Source organism: Triturus cristatus, chromosome 3_2 (assembly GCF_964204655.1).
Source record: "Triturus cristatus chromosome 3_2, aTriCri1.1, whole genome shotgun sequence".
Classification (NCBI taxonomy): domain Eukaryota; kingdom Metazoa; phylum Chordata; class Amphibia; order Caudata; family Salamandridae; genus Triturus; species Triturus cristatus.
This window is the reverse complement of record NC_140584.1, coordinates 808,514,212-808,528,072: the sequence shown is the minus strand read 5'-3', so window position 1 is coordinate 808,528,072 and position 13,861 is coordinate 808,514,212. Positions and strand designations below refer to the sequence as shown.

General features: G+C 40.0%; 1 protein-coding gene across 4 annotated transcripts in view; it reads right to left on the bottom strand.

Annotated features, from left to right (window-relative positions):
- LOC146858183 (interferon-inducible GTPase 5-like) overlaps positions 1–13,861 on the bottom strand; it is a 300,592-nt gene that overhangs the window by 220,751 nt on the left and 65,980 nt on the right. The window lies entirely within an intron of this gene.

Below are 13,861 nucleotides of genomic sequence, written 5' to 3'. Positions count from 1 at the left end.
CAAATAATTCATAGCCCTGTTACTATGGAAGATTCCGCCCTCGCATCTAGTATAGACACTTAGACGCTTGTACACGCACTAATAGTCAGTATAGTCAGTATAGAATAAGATTCCACTCGAAGAGACCTCTCTTTTGGATAACTTAGTTCTTTAAACATAGGATGTTAGATATGATTTGGGATTAGGTTGACTTGACCCTCCAGACTTCTGTCGCCACATGTAGAGCTAAATGTCAAGTCCCCTTCACCCCCTAGTTGCACGTCAATCACACGTCATGCTGCTGCGCGCGCATTTCTGCCAAGTATTTCTGCTGACATTGCGAAATTCTTTCATGTAACCACCCTCTTATGACATCACATCTGATGATGTTCTTTAAACACACCCAGTTACGCCTATCTTTGCCACGTATGAATATATTATCTCCACTATCAATTGTTACGCCTTTTGTATTTGCTTCATTGTAATGCTTATTGTATAAAAGTAATTGATTGTCAATAACGTATGTACTTCACTTCCTGAACCTTCGTGGTGATGGAACCTGGAGCAACCGATTATAATCGACCTCTGGAATAAAGCCCATTCCGAACCTCTAATACCACGGATTCTGCCTCTTATTTACTGAGCTATTTTCATTATGTTTCTGTATCAAATTAAGTCCCGGTAATTAAATTATTTACCACAGAACGCGCACCGTAAAAAATCCTAAAAAAATTAAATAAAAAATAAAAAAATAAAGGTTTGTAGAAGATATTAACTATGTTATTCAACTATATCTAACCATTTATTTAAAAAAGGTGAACCATTCTATATTGCAGGATACAGTAAATCAATGATTATATACAAAGGTAGCATATTGTTTAAAAAAAAACTCAAAATAAAAAATAAAAAAAAATAAAAAGGATTTAAAAAACATTGTAAAATCACTGAAAAAACCATAGGTTTCACACACGTTATAGTTAAGAATTAGCATTTAAAAAACCTTGCAAATTCACTGAAAAAACCATAGGTTTCACACACGTTATAGTTAGGAATTAGCATTTAAAAAACCTTGCAAATTCACTGAAAAAAACAGAGGTTTCACACATGTTCTAGTTAGCTGGACATTTCACTCGTACAAAACCATTGAAATTTCCCCGTTATAGTTAGTTCAGCTAACTATAACTCGCGCGACCGCCACTCTATCACAAGGATGATGTCATCAGTGATTTCAAGAGTGATGCCACTGACCATGTCATGAGTGATGTAATATGTGACGTCATGAGCAGAGGATTGTGGGCGCGCGAGTTATAGTTATCTGAAGTAACTATAACGGGGGAATTTCATTGGTTTTTTACGAGTGAAATATCCACCTAACTATAACATGTGTGAAACCTATGGTTTTTTCAGTGAATATATATATATATATATATATATATATATATATATATATATATATATATATTCACTGAAAAAACCATAGGTTTCACACATGTGCTGATGATGTCATATATTGCATCATTCATGACATGGTCAGTGACATCACTGATGACATCATTGATGACATCTCAAATGACATCACTGATGACATCATCCAGTGAATGTGGTTTAGTTTGAAATTTAAATATGTATTATATATATACCAATCTGTATTGAAGATTGAGTGGATATATAACTGTCTGGATGGATGATTTAGTAGCTGTCTGACTGTCTGTTTAAGTGAGTAATTAAAAGTGTCTCACTTAATACATGGATTAGTAACTAAACTATGTGAATGTGTGCAGCACTGTCTCTGTTGTTGTATAACATGCTGCATCAGTTGGTCACTAACTACATGAGTGTATATTAGTTATTGATTAGTTGGGTGAGTATTTGTATGGGACACTGACTTTGTGTGTGGTTGTATGGGGTGTGTGTAACTCTATGCATAGATGTGTGAATGGTTGATTGACTAGGTGTATAAATTTAAGAGTGCATGTGGAAACAGTTGTTTGGGTGACTGAGTGTATTTATTTGTGTGTTGATGAGCTAATATATGTTTTAGTTGTACATCTTCAACGAAGTAAAAAAATAAAAGGCATTGTATGTGAGAGTTGGTGTATATAAATAAGTATGTGTAAGAGTCAGTGATTGTGAGAGTAACTATATGAATGAGTGTATAATTGTAATGGTGCTTTTTTAACATATTAACTATGAGTTACTATGTGTTTGAATAAATGAGGTGTTGTTGGATAATTGTGTAAGTGAGTAAATGGAAGTGTGATTAATTTTTTTCATGAGTGAGTAGGATGACTGCATAACCGACTAAGATGACTGCTGATGTGTCAATGTCTATATATGTGTATAAGTGCATTTGATAGTGTTCTATTAATTGGTGACTGCATGTATAAATGATTCTGTTGTTGAATGGGTAGCTGAGTGTGTAGACTTAGGAATCAGTGAGTGGGTATGTAGTAACTGGTATTGGTGTGTCAATGGTTTCAAATATGGTACTCTGTATTTTACAGTGAGTGATGAAAGGTCATACTAGTGTATGATGAGGTGTATCAGATTGTCACGTGGATGATGTCACCAGTGATGTCATTTGAGATGTCATCAGTGATGTCATCAGTGATGGCACTGACCATGTAATGAATGATGCAATATGTGACATCATCAGCAGTGCATTGCGGGCGCGCGAGTTATAGTTAGCAGAACTAACTATAAAGGAGGAATTTCTATGGTTTTGTACGAGTGAAATGGCCAGCTAACTATAAGACCCCTGAAACCTATGGTTTTTTCAGTGAATTTCTAAGGTTTTTTAAATGCTAATTTCTAACTATAACGTCTCTGAAACCTATGTTTTTTTCAGTGAATTTCAAAGCTTTTTTAAATGCTAATTTCTAACTGTAACGTCTCTGAAGCCTATGTTTTTTTTCAGTAAATTTCAAAGGTTTTTTAAATGCTAATTTTTAAGTGTGATAGTAGTTATACCTATTTTTTTGTACTGATTTTCTACAGTTTTTTAACTGTTTATTTATAAATATTTTATTCGTTAAATAACATTATATATTTTTCTGAAAATTGCAAAAATACAAATAAAAAAATTTAAACTGAAATATTGATTAATTTTCTTGTTTTCATTTTTATTTTAATATATTTATATTATTTTCTTTTTTTTTATTCCAATTTTTTTGGGAGTCGCGCACTCAAAGCGTACACATAACGGTGGGTGTGCGCATTCTAGCTGCCATTTTAGAAAAGTCATGAAGGATCCGCGTATAGTGTGCGGCGGCTGCGTGTTTTTCAGTTACATCATATACATTTAATATCACGTGATGTGTGTGATTGGTATGCGACCAGTCCGCGACTCCTGCTCCCGCACGTTTGCGACACATGCGCATTACGGTACAAGATGTCTGCGCGGTTGCGGGTCCTATACGTGCTGGGGCGCTCTGGGTGCGCGACTCCCTCAAAAAAATGTTATGTTCCAAAATGATATGTATGTGTCTTTAATATACATATTAGGGCAAGAGATTATGTAAGATATTCATAAAAATAATATAATTGTACTTATAATAAACGTATATTATTTTTCAATATATTTTCGCGAAGTCGGGTGCGTGCATCGTGAGTGCAGAAAACCAGGTCAGCAGAGCTGCTGTAGAGCCAGAGAACCAGGTCAGCAGAGCTGCTCTAGAGCCTAAGAACTAGGTCAGCAGAGCTGCTCTGGAGCCAGAGAACCAGGTCAGCAGAGCTGCTGTAGAGCCAGATAAACCAGGTCAGCAGAGCTGCTTTAGAGGGAGAGAACCAGGTCAGCAGAGCTGCTTTAGAGCCAGAGAACCAGGCCAGTAGAGCTGCTTTAGAGCCAGAGAACCAGGTCAGCAGAGCTGCTTTAGAGCCAGAGAACCAGGTCAGCAGAGCTGCTCTAGAGCCAGAGAACCATGTCAGCAGAGCTGCTTTAGAGCCATAGAACCAGGTCAGTAGAGCTGCTTTGGAGCCAGAGAACCAGGCCAGCAGAGCTGCTCTAGAGTCAGAGAACCAGGTCAGCAGAGCTGCTTTAGAGCCATAGAACCGGGTCAGCAGAGCTGCTTTAGAGCAAGAGAACCAGGTCAGCAGAGCTGTTGTAGAGCCAGACAACCAGATCAGCAGAGTTGCTCCGTAGCCTAAGAACTAGGTCAGCAGAGCTGCTCTAGAGCCAGAGAACCAGGTCAGCAGACCTGCTGTAGAGTCAGAGAAACCAGGTCAGCGGAGCTGCTTTAGAGAGAGAGCCAGGTCAGCAGAGCTGCTTTAGAGCCAGAGAACCAGGTCAGCAGAGCTGCTCTAGCTGACACTGACTGACTGACACTGACTGACTGATACTGACACTGACTGACACTGATTGACTGAAACTGACTGACTGACACTGATTGACTGACACTGATTGACTAACACTGACTGACACTGATTGACTGACACTGACTGACACTGACTGACTACTCTCTACTACTCACTCTCTACTACTCTCTCTCTACTACTCACTCTCTACTACTCACTCTCTACTACTCTACCACTCTCTACTACTACTCTCTACTATTCACTCTCTACTACTCACTCTCTACTACTACTCTCTCTACTACTCACTCTCTAGTATTCACTCTCTACTACTCACTCCCTACTACTCTCTACTAACCACTCTACTACTCCCTACCACTCACTCTCTACAACTCTACTACTCACTCTCTACTACTCTCTACTACTCTCTCTCTACTACTCACTCTCTACTACTCACTCTCTACTATTCTCTCTCTACTACTCTCTACTACTACTCTCTACTACTCACTCTACTACTCTCTACCACTCACTCTCTACTACTCTACTACTCACTCTCTACTACTCTCTCTACTACTCACTCTCTACTACTCTCTCTCTATTACTTTCTCTCTACTACTCTCTCTCTACTAGTCACTCTACTACTCGCTCTCTACTACTCACTCTCCACTACTCATTCTCTACTACTCTCTACTGCTCACTCTCTACTACTCTACTACTCTCTATTACTCTCTCTACTACTCACTCTCTACTATTCTCTACTACTCTCTCCTACTCTCTACCACTCATGCTCTTCTACTCTACTACTCACTCTACTACTCACTACTACTCACTCTCTACTACTCTCTACTGCTCACTCTCCACTACTCACTCTCTACTTCTCGCTCTCAACTACTCTCTACTACTCCCTATTACTCTCTCTACTTCTCACTCTCTACTACTCTCTCTACTACTCACTCTCTACTACTCTCTACTACTCACTCTCTACTACACACTCTCTACTACTTGCTCTCTACTACTCGCTCTCTACTACTCTCCAGTACTCACTGTACTACTCACTCTACTACTTACTCTCTACTACTCACTCTCTACTACTCCACTACTCTCTACTACTCTCTCTCTACTACTCTCTCTCTACTACTCACTCTCTACTACTCTCTCTACTACTCACTCTCTACTACTCTCTACTACTCACTCTCTACTACTCTCTCTACTACTCTCTCTCCACTACTCTCTCTCTACTACTCACTCTCTACTACTCTCTACTATTCACTCTCTACTACTCTACTACTCTCTCTACTGCTCACTCTCTACTACTCTCTACTACTCACTCTCTACTACTCTCTCTCTACTACTCACTCTACTACTCACTCTCTACTACTCTCTAATGCTCTCTCTCTGCTAGTCACTCTCTACTACTCACTCTCTACTGCTCTCTACTACTTACTCTCTACTACTCACTCTCTACTACTCTCTACTACTCAATCTCTAATACTCACTCTCTACAACTCACTCTACTACTCTCTACTACTCACTCTCTGCTTCTCTCTCTACTACTCTCTACCTCTACCTCTACACCTCTCTCTACCACTCTCTACATGCACACATATGCACATATGCATTTATATATATGTATGTGTATATATATATATACATACATATATAAACATATATATATAATCTGCATATCTATATAAATATAAATGCATGCATACATATACATATATGCATACATATGCATGTTATGTGCATGAAAGTTTGAAAAACACTAATACAAGCAAAGCTAAAAAGCCACCTAATTACAAACAGAATTGCTTTAACTTTAACGAGGGCGAGACCTATTGCATTTTCAATGCTTGTTTACTTTGGTTCCATCAAGAAGGCATTCAGATGTGTCACACATTTGCCATAAATTCTGAATGGTAGCACTCTAGTTGCTCATTCGATCACTGTAGTAAAGCTACTGCTCACCAGGGAAGTCTGCTGCTGGTATTCAAAGTGCATGTTTCAGTCTGCATGTCAGAATTTTTTTATGAAATAGAAGAGGATTTGAGAAGTCACTCAAAATGTACCCTAATTTTTCTTTCTGCAGCACTAATCAAACTTTCTACTGCAAAATGAAACCCGTCATTTTGTTCTTTTTTAAATTAAATGTTTTAAGAGATACCACTTTATTCCAATCAAGATGGCTTCAGGTGTGCCATACGTTTATCATAAGTAGGACTGTTAGCGCTCTAGTTGTTCTTTGGAACTCTCTGGGAAGCTGCAATAGAACACAAAGGAATCAACTGACAGTCTCTGCCCTTGTTGGATGTACATGTTTTACTGAGAATGTCAGCCTTCATTCTCACATGACTGAGAAAGATAATGTGAATTTACAGGAAATATGCTCTCAGTTTAGCTTATAGATCACCTTCCAAACCTCTGTGGGAAAAGCATGAGAAAATAGTTTTCTCAAACATGATTCATGATATCCCAGCAGAAGGTTTTTCACATGGTAAAATCACCTTAGAACATACCACAATTCCTAAAATGAGTATGGTACCATCAACAAATGATTTATAATGTAACTAAAGTCTTAAACCTTCTATTAACTGCAAGGCTTTTTAATGAGGTGCTATCATGTATATTGGTCCCAAGATGGCTGCCAACACTTCTTGGATGAAGTGCTGACAGCCAATCAGATCTCACGATGAGATGTGTGGTTAGGATCCGCCCAGATATATATGTGATTTTACTTTTGATTTTCTCAGGAACTACTGAACGGATTTGCACCATTTAAGCAAAATGCACAACTCTGAACCAAGGTCTACCTTTCTGCCAAATTTGGTGTAATTCCGTTCAGCAGTTCGGGTTGTAGCTGTGGCTAAAGGTCCTATGGAAAATTGCATTGGGAAAACACGTTTTGGGACCCCCCTTTTTTCTCAGCCCCCGCTACACAAATCATCCCGAGACTTTCAGGATAGGAGCAGACGGGAGCTGGCCAAAAGTTTTGAAAATTTCGCGATGATTCGTCAACGGGCATAGGAAATCCGCAACATTCTATTTGGAAAAACTTTGGCGCCCCTTGACGAATCATCGCAAAATTTTCGAAACTTTTGGCCAGCTCCGGTCCACTCCTATCCTGAAAATTTCACTGTGATTCGTCAAGCGGGGGCCGAGAAAAAAAGGGGGGTCCCAAAATGCGTTTTCCCCATGCATTTTCCCATAGGACCTGTTGACGCAGCTACAGCCCGAACTGCTGAACGGAATTACACCAAATTTGGCAAAGAGGTAGTCCTCAGTTCAGACTCGTGCCTTTTGCTTAAATGGTGTAAATCCGTTCAGTAGTTCCTGAGAAAATCAAAAGTAAAATCATAGATATATCTATGGCCTCGGAGGATCCGCACACCCTCCCCGCACCCAGTGTGCATGAGCTGTATTCTAATTGGCTGTCAACACTCCAGATCAGGAAGTGTTGGCAGCCATCTTGTGTCTCGGTAGAACCGAGGCACAAGAAACCTATAAAACAAACGTGAAAAAACGCAAAAAGGGGTCAGGGTAGAAACACCCTGACCCCATAGGCCTGCTCAGGGGGTCCCACAAGGACCCCTAGGGCCAAAAAAAGCATTTAAAAAATATATATATATTCGGCGAGATTTGAACACCCAACGCGAATTTCGGCCGAAAATGAAAAAAAAAGAAGCGCAGGGCTCCCGCGCTTCTTTGGTAATTGGCCCCCAAGGGGGCCAAATCTCGGGGGCAGAATTAAAAAAAGTGTGGGGGGGTCCCAATCCCCCCACACTGCCCCGGGACCGCCACCCCCTGGGGCTAAAAGATAGTATATGCGGGTTGCTCACGGCCCCCCCGCAGCCCCGGGGACCGACACCCCCCGGGGCTTCTTGAAAATGGGTGGGGGGGCTCTCAGGCCCCCCCAGCCCCGGGGACCGCCACCCCCCGGGGCAACTTGTCAATGTGGGAGGGGGGCCACGCGGCCCCCCTCCTGGAGCCTTGAATAGGCCCTGGGGACCGCCACCCCCCAGGACCGGCTCCTGCAGTGTCCCGGGGTGCCCACCCCCGGGACACGGTAGTTTGCAATGACATTGCAAACTGGTTTGCTTCATTGAAGCGAGAGCAAGGAAACCTGCTCTCGCTTCAATGAAGCAAAGCTGATTGCTTTTCCACATGGGGAGCAGCATGTTAGCTGCTCCCCATGTGAAAAAGCAATGCCAGCTCCCGCAGGACGCAGGGAGCCGGCTGGGACTGAGGGGGGATTAGGGACCCCCCACGGCCCCCAACAGAGGCCAGGCCCCGGGGTATGGGGTCCCCGGGGCCATAAGTGGCCTAGGAGGGGGGCCACGCGGCCCCCTCCCAGATTACATTTTTTTTTTTTTAAATCAATGGCCGTCCCGGGAGATAGGGTCCCCGGGGCAAATATTGGCCTTGGTTGGGGGGCCGCGCGGCCCCCTTCCTGATTTTTTTTTATAAACAAAATTTGGGGGCAGGTCCTGGGGGATGGGGTCCCCAGGGCCAAAAAAATGGAAAAAGAAGGGGGGCTACACAGCCACCCTTCTAAAAAAAAAGAAGAAAAAAAAAAAGACCGGGATCGGGCCGGAGGCCACGCCCCCTCCTTACACCACTCTGCAAACGCGCCCCCTGGCGTGTTTGCAGAGGGGGAACTAATTCCCCTTGAATACTGGGGGTCCCTTTGGGCCAACTAGCCCACCGGGAACCTCCAGTATGCGCCAGGGGGCTGTGTTGCAGAGAGGTGTAATGAGGCCACGCCTCTTTTTACACCTCTCTGCGCCACGGAGCTGCGTTGCAGACTGTTGTAAAAAAGGCCGTGGCCTCTGAACACCTCTCTGCAACGCAGCTCCCTGGCGCATACTGGAGATACCTGGTGGGCTAGTTGGCCCCCAGGGGACCTCTGGATTGAAGAGGAATTAATTCCCCAACTTAAAACGCGCCACAGGGCGTGTTTGCACATGTCACCTCAGGCCCCGCCCCCTTCCTTCACCATTGTACAAATATTCCTCTAAAATCAGCCGAACTACGAATTCCGATTTACTCACCTGTTATCAGGAGAGAACCCAGGGCTGCATCTTTTAGCCCAGCACTGACCCTGAAAAGTAATTCTAAGCATACTTACTAGTAACTTGTAGTTCCTTCCATAGGAATCCATTGTGTGGTTTTCACCAGAAAAGTTTCTAAGAGTCCATTTTTGAAACGTACAAATATTCCTCTAAAATCAGCCGAACTACAATTTACTCACCTGTTATCAGGAGAGAACCCAGTGCTGCATCTTTTAGACCAGCACTGACCCTGAAAAGTAATTCTAAGCGTACTTACCAGTAACTTGCATTTCCTTCCATAGGAATCCATTATGTGGTTTTCACCAGAAAAGTTTCTATTTTCACAAACTAAAAATATTCCTAAAAAATCGTCTGTATGACTTAAACACATTCTTTCAACTGTTTACAGGAGATTGGCCAGTGCTGGATCCAGGATCCAACACTGAGTAAGAAAAAGTAACGATAACACACCGTACCTGCTAAGTGAATTTTCTGCCATAGGATAACATTGGTGATTCTATGTGAAAAATTTTCTAAGGGTCAACTTTTAAAATACAATAATATTCCTTAAAAATCACTACTGTAACCAAAAGGCTTTTACTCAACTGTTTACAGGAGATGTTCAAGGACTGAATCTAGGATCGAGTCCTCTGGTTAGAAAAGTAATCCATAAAGTAACTAATTGCATTTGCCTAGAAATTCACATTGAGCTCAATGTTGCATTGTGTTTGAAATTGTGTTGCCCATTGCAACAACTGTAACTACTGTACTTAAAAGTCTATTGCCTATTTGCAAAGTATTTAAACTAAAGTAATTCATTCTGAGAAAGTATATTTTGTATTGTAATGTATAATGTAATTAAAAAATAAAATATCTAAAAATAAACAGCTTACAAAATGTAGTAAATCAGTATCAAAATAATCAGTATAACAATTAATACATTAAAAATTGTCATTTACAAAACCTTTGAAATTCACTGAAAAAACCATAGGTTTCAGGCCTGATATAGTTAGGAATTAGCATTTAAAAAACCTTTGAAATTCACTGAAAAAACCATAGGTTTCAGGCCTGATATAGTTAGGAATTAGCATTTTAAAAAACCTTAGAAATTCACTGAAAAAACAATAGGTTTTAGGGGTGTTATAGCTAGCTGGACATTTCACCCGAACAAAACCATTGAAATTCCTCCGATATAGTTAGTTGTACTAACTACATCTCGCGCGTCTGCAATCCACTGCTGATGATGTCACATATTACATCATTCATGACATGGTCAGTGACATCACTGATGACATCTCAAATGACATCACTGATGACACCATCCACGTGACAATCAGATACACCTCATCATACACTAGTATAACCTTTCATCACTCACTGTAAAATACAGAGTGCCAGATTTAAAACCATTGACACACCATTACAAGTTTCTAAACACCCACGCAGTGATTCCTAGATCTATACACACATGTAATCACTTACCTATAGATTCACTCATACATGCTGTCAATGATCAATAGAACACTATGAAATATACTTATACACCTACATCGACATTACACACCAGCACACATCCTAATCACTTATGAAGTCATCCTAATCACTTATGCAAACAATGGATCATACTTACTTTTACTTAGCTATATACTTATAAAAACACCACTTCATCTATTCATATAGATAATAACTCATACTTAGTGTGGTATAAAAACACTATTACAAGTATACAGTTATCCATACAGTCACTCATACAATCACTGAGTCTTATGTATACTTATTTATACACAACAACTGACACATACACTGGCTTTTATTTTTCTAGTTTGTTGGACATGTACCATTGAGACATATATTTGCTCATTGCCACACCCTTAAAGATATTCACTCACCCAAACAACTGTTATACCATGTAGTTTTAACTTCATATACCTACTGAATCAACTATTCACACATCTTTGGGCAGTCACACACCCCCCCACCGAACCACACACACATTCACTCTCCCATACAAATACTCAGTTAACTAATCAATACATAGTATAGACTTTCACGTAGCTAGTAACCAACTAGTGCAGCAGTTTACACAACAACTGACAAAGTGATACAGATATTCACACAGTTTAGTCACTATCCAATATATTTAGTGAGACACTATAAATTAGTCAAGTAAACATTCAATCACACTGCTACTAAATCCTCCATCCAGATATTTATTTTTATATAGCCGCTCATTCTTCAATGCAAATTGCTATATATATATATAATTCATATTTAAATAACGAACCAAACCACATTCACTGGATGATGTCATCAGTGATGTCATCAGTGATGTCATTTGAGATGTCATCAGTGATGTCACTGACCATGTCATGAATGATGTAATATGTGACATCATCAGCAGTGGATTGCGGGCGCACGAGATGTAGTTAGTACAACTAACTATATCGGAGGAATTTCAATGGTTTTGTTCGAGTGAAATGTCCAGCTAGCTAAAACACCCCTACAACTTATTGTTTTTTCAGTGAATTTCTAAGGTTTTTAAAATGCTAATTCCTAAGTATATCAGGCCTGAAACCTATGTTTTTTTCTGTGAACTTCAAAGGTTTTTAAATGCTAATTCCTAACTATATCAGGCCTGAAACCTATGGTTTTTTCAGTGAATATAGATAGATAGATAGATATAGATATGTGTTTATATATATATATTATCTACTGGCGGTCGCCAGTAGATAGTTATAGTTAGGACCGAGTTTCCATAGGAAATCTGAAAATTCTATTTTGAATAACTTTGGCGCCGGTTGACGAATCATTGCAAACTTTTAAAAACTAATGGGGCGCTCCGCTCAGCTCCTACCCTGAAAGTCTCGGGGTGATTCGTCAAGCGGGGGCTGAGAAAAAAGGGGGGTCCCAAAACGCGTTTTCCCCATGCATTTTCCCATAGGACCTTTAGTCGAAGGTACAGCCCGAACGGCTGAACAGAATTACTTGAAATTTGGCAAAGAGGTAGTCCTCAGGGCAGGCATGTGCCTTTTGCATATATGGTGTCAATCTGTTCAGTAGTTCCTGAGAAAATTGCAGTTAAAAGTACATAAATATCTGTAAGCGCGCACCGTGCGCGCACCATAACGTGCGCGAGCGTAATTCTGATTGGTGGTTACATGTCAGTCAACATTCGAATCGGTCAAAATCAGGAAGTGTCGGCCGCCATTTTGTGTGTTTTGTGTGTGACAGTGAAAAAGAAAGGTGGAGAACGTGAAAAGGGGGCAGGGTAGAGAATTCCTGACCCCCTAGCCTTTGTCAGGGGGTCCCTGAAGGACCCCGAAGGGTGAAAAAAACATTTTATTTTTTTTTTCAAAAAATCGCGGGGTGCGCGCACCGTGCGCGCACGGTGAAAAACCTTAAAAAAAACACAAAAACATTTTAAACGAGCCATTCCATATTACAGGATACAGTCAATCTATAACTATATACATAGGTAGCTTATTGTAAAATAAATATATAAAAAATATAATAAAACATACATAACTTAGCATTTAAAAAACCTTACTAATTCACTTAAAAAACCATAGGTTTCACACACGTTATAGTTAGGAATTAGCATTTAAAAAACCTTGCAAATTCACTTAAAAAACCATAGGTTTTACACATGTTATAGTTAGCTGGACATTTCACTCGTAAAAAACCATTGAAATTCCCCCGTTATAGTTAGTTCAGATACCTATAACTCGCGCGACCGCCACTCTATCACAAGGATGATGTCATCAGTGATGTCATGAGTGATGCCACTGACCATGTCATGAGTGATGTAATATGTGACGTCATGAGCAGTGGATTGCGGGTGCGCGAGTTATAGTTATCTGAACTAACTATAACTAGGGAATTTCAATGGTTTTTTACGAGTGAAATGTCCAGCTAACTATAACGTGTGAAACCTATGGTTTTTTAAGTGAATTTTCAAGGTTTTTTAAATGCTAATTCCTAACTATAACGTGTGTGAAACCTATAGTTTTTTAAGTGAATATATATACACACACACAGATATATAAATATATATATATATATATATATATATATATATATATATATATATATACATATACATACATACACCCCTCCAAAAAAATTGTATATTAAAGACAAATATGTGCTCATCATCAGAACTCATAAGCTGTTTCGAGAAAAAGGAGAAACAATTTAAGCATTTTCAAAATATTTTAAAGCTCATTTTGAGTGATAAATCATGTGGAGAGACTTATTGACTTAATACAAACATTAATAATGTTATGCCAGGGTCACTGCAGCTGTGACTGGCATGTATTACCTACGTACGGGCATTCCAAATTGACAAAGTCTTTCATCATTATTGCTGGCAACCACGCCTGATGCATTAAGTTGATGACTGCTGGTAATCTTGTATATGGTGGCCGCTAACGTAATATTGTCTGTTGGGCTCTATTACATTACTAATAATATTAGAATCTCGTGACTCTTTTAATTGCACATAAAAGTAGTTCTTATTACATTGCAGTTGAAGACCCCCCTAG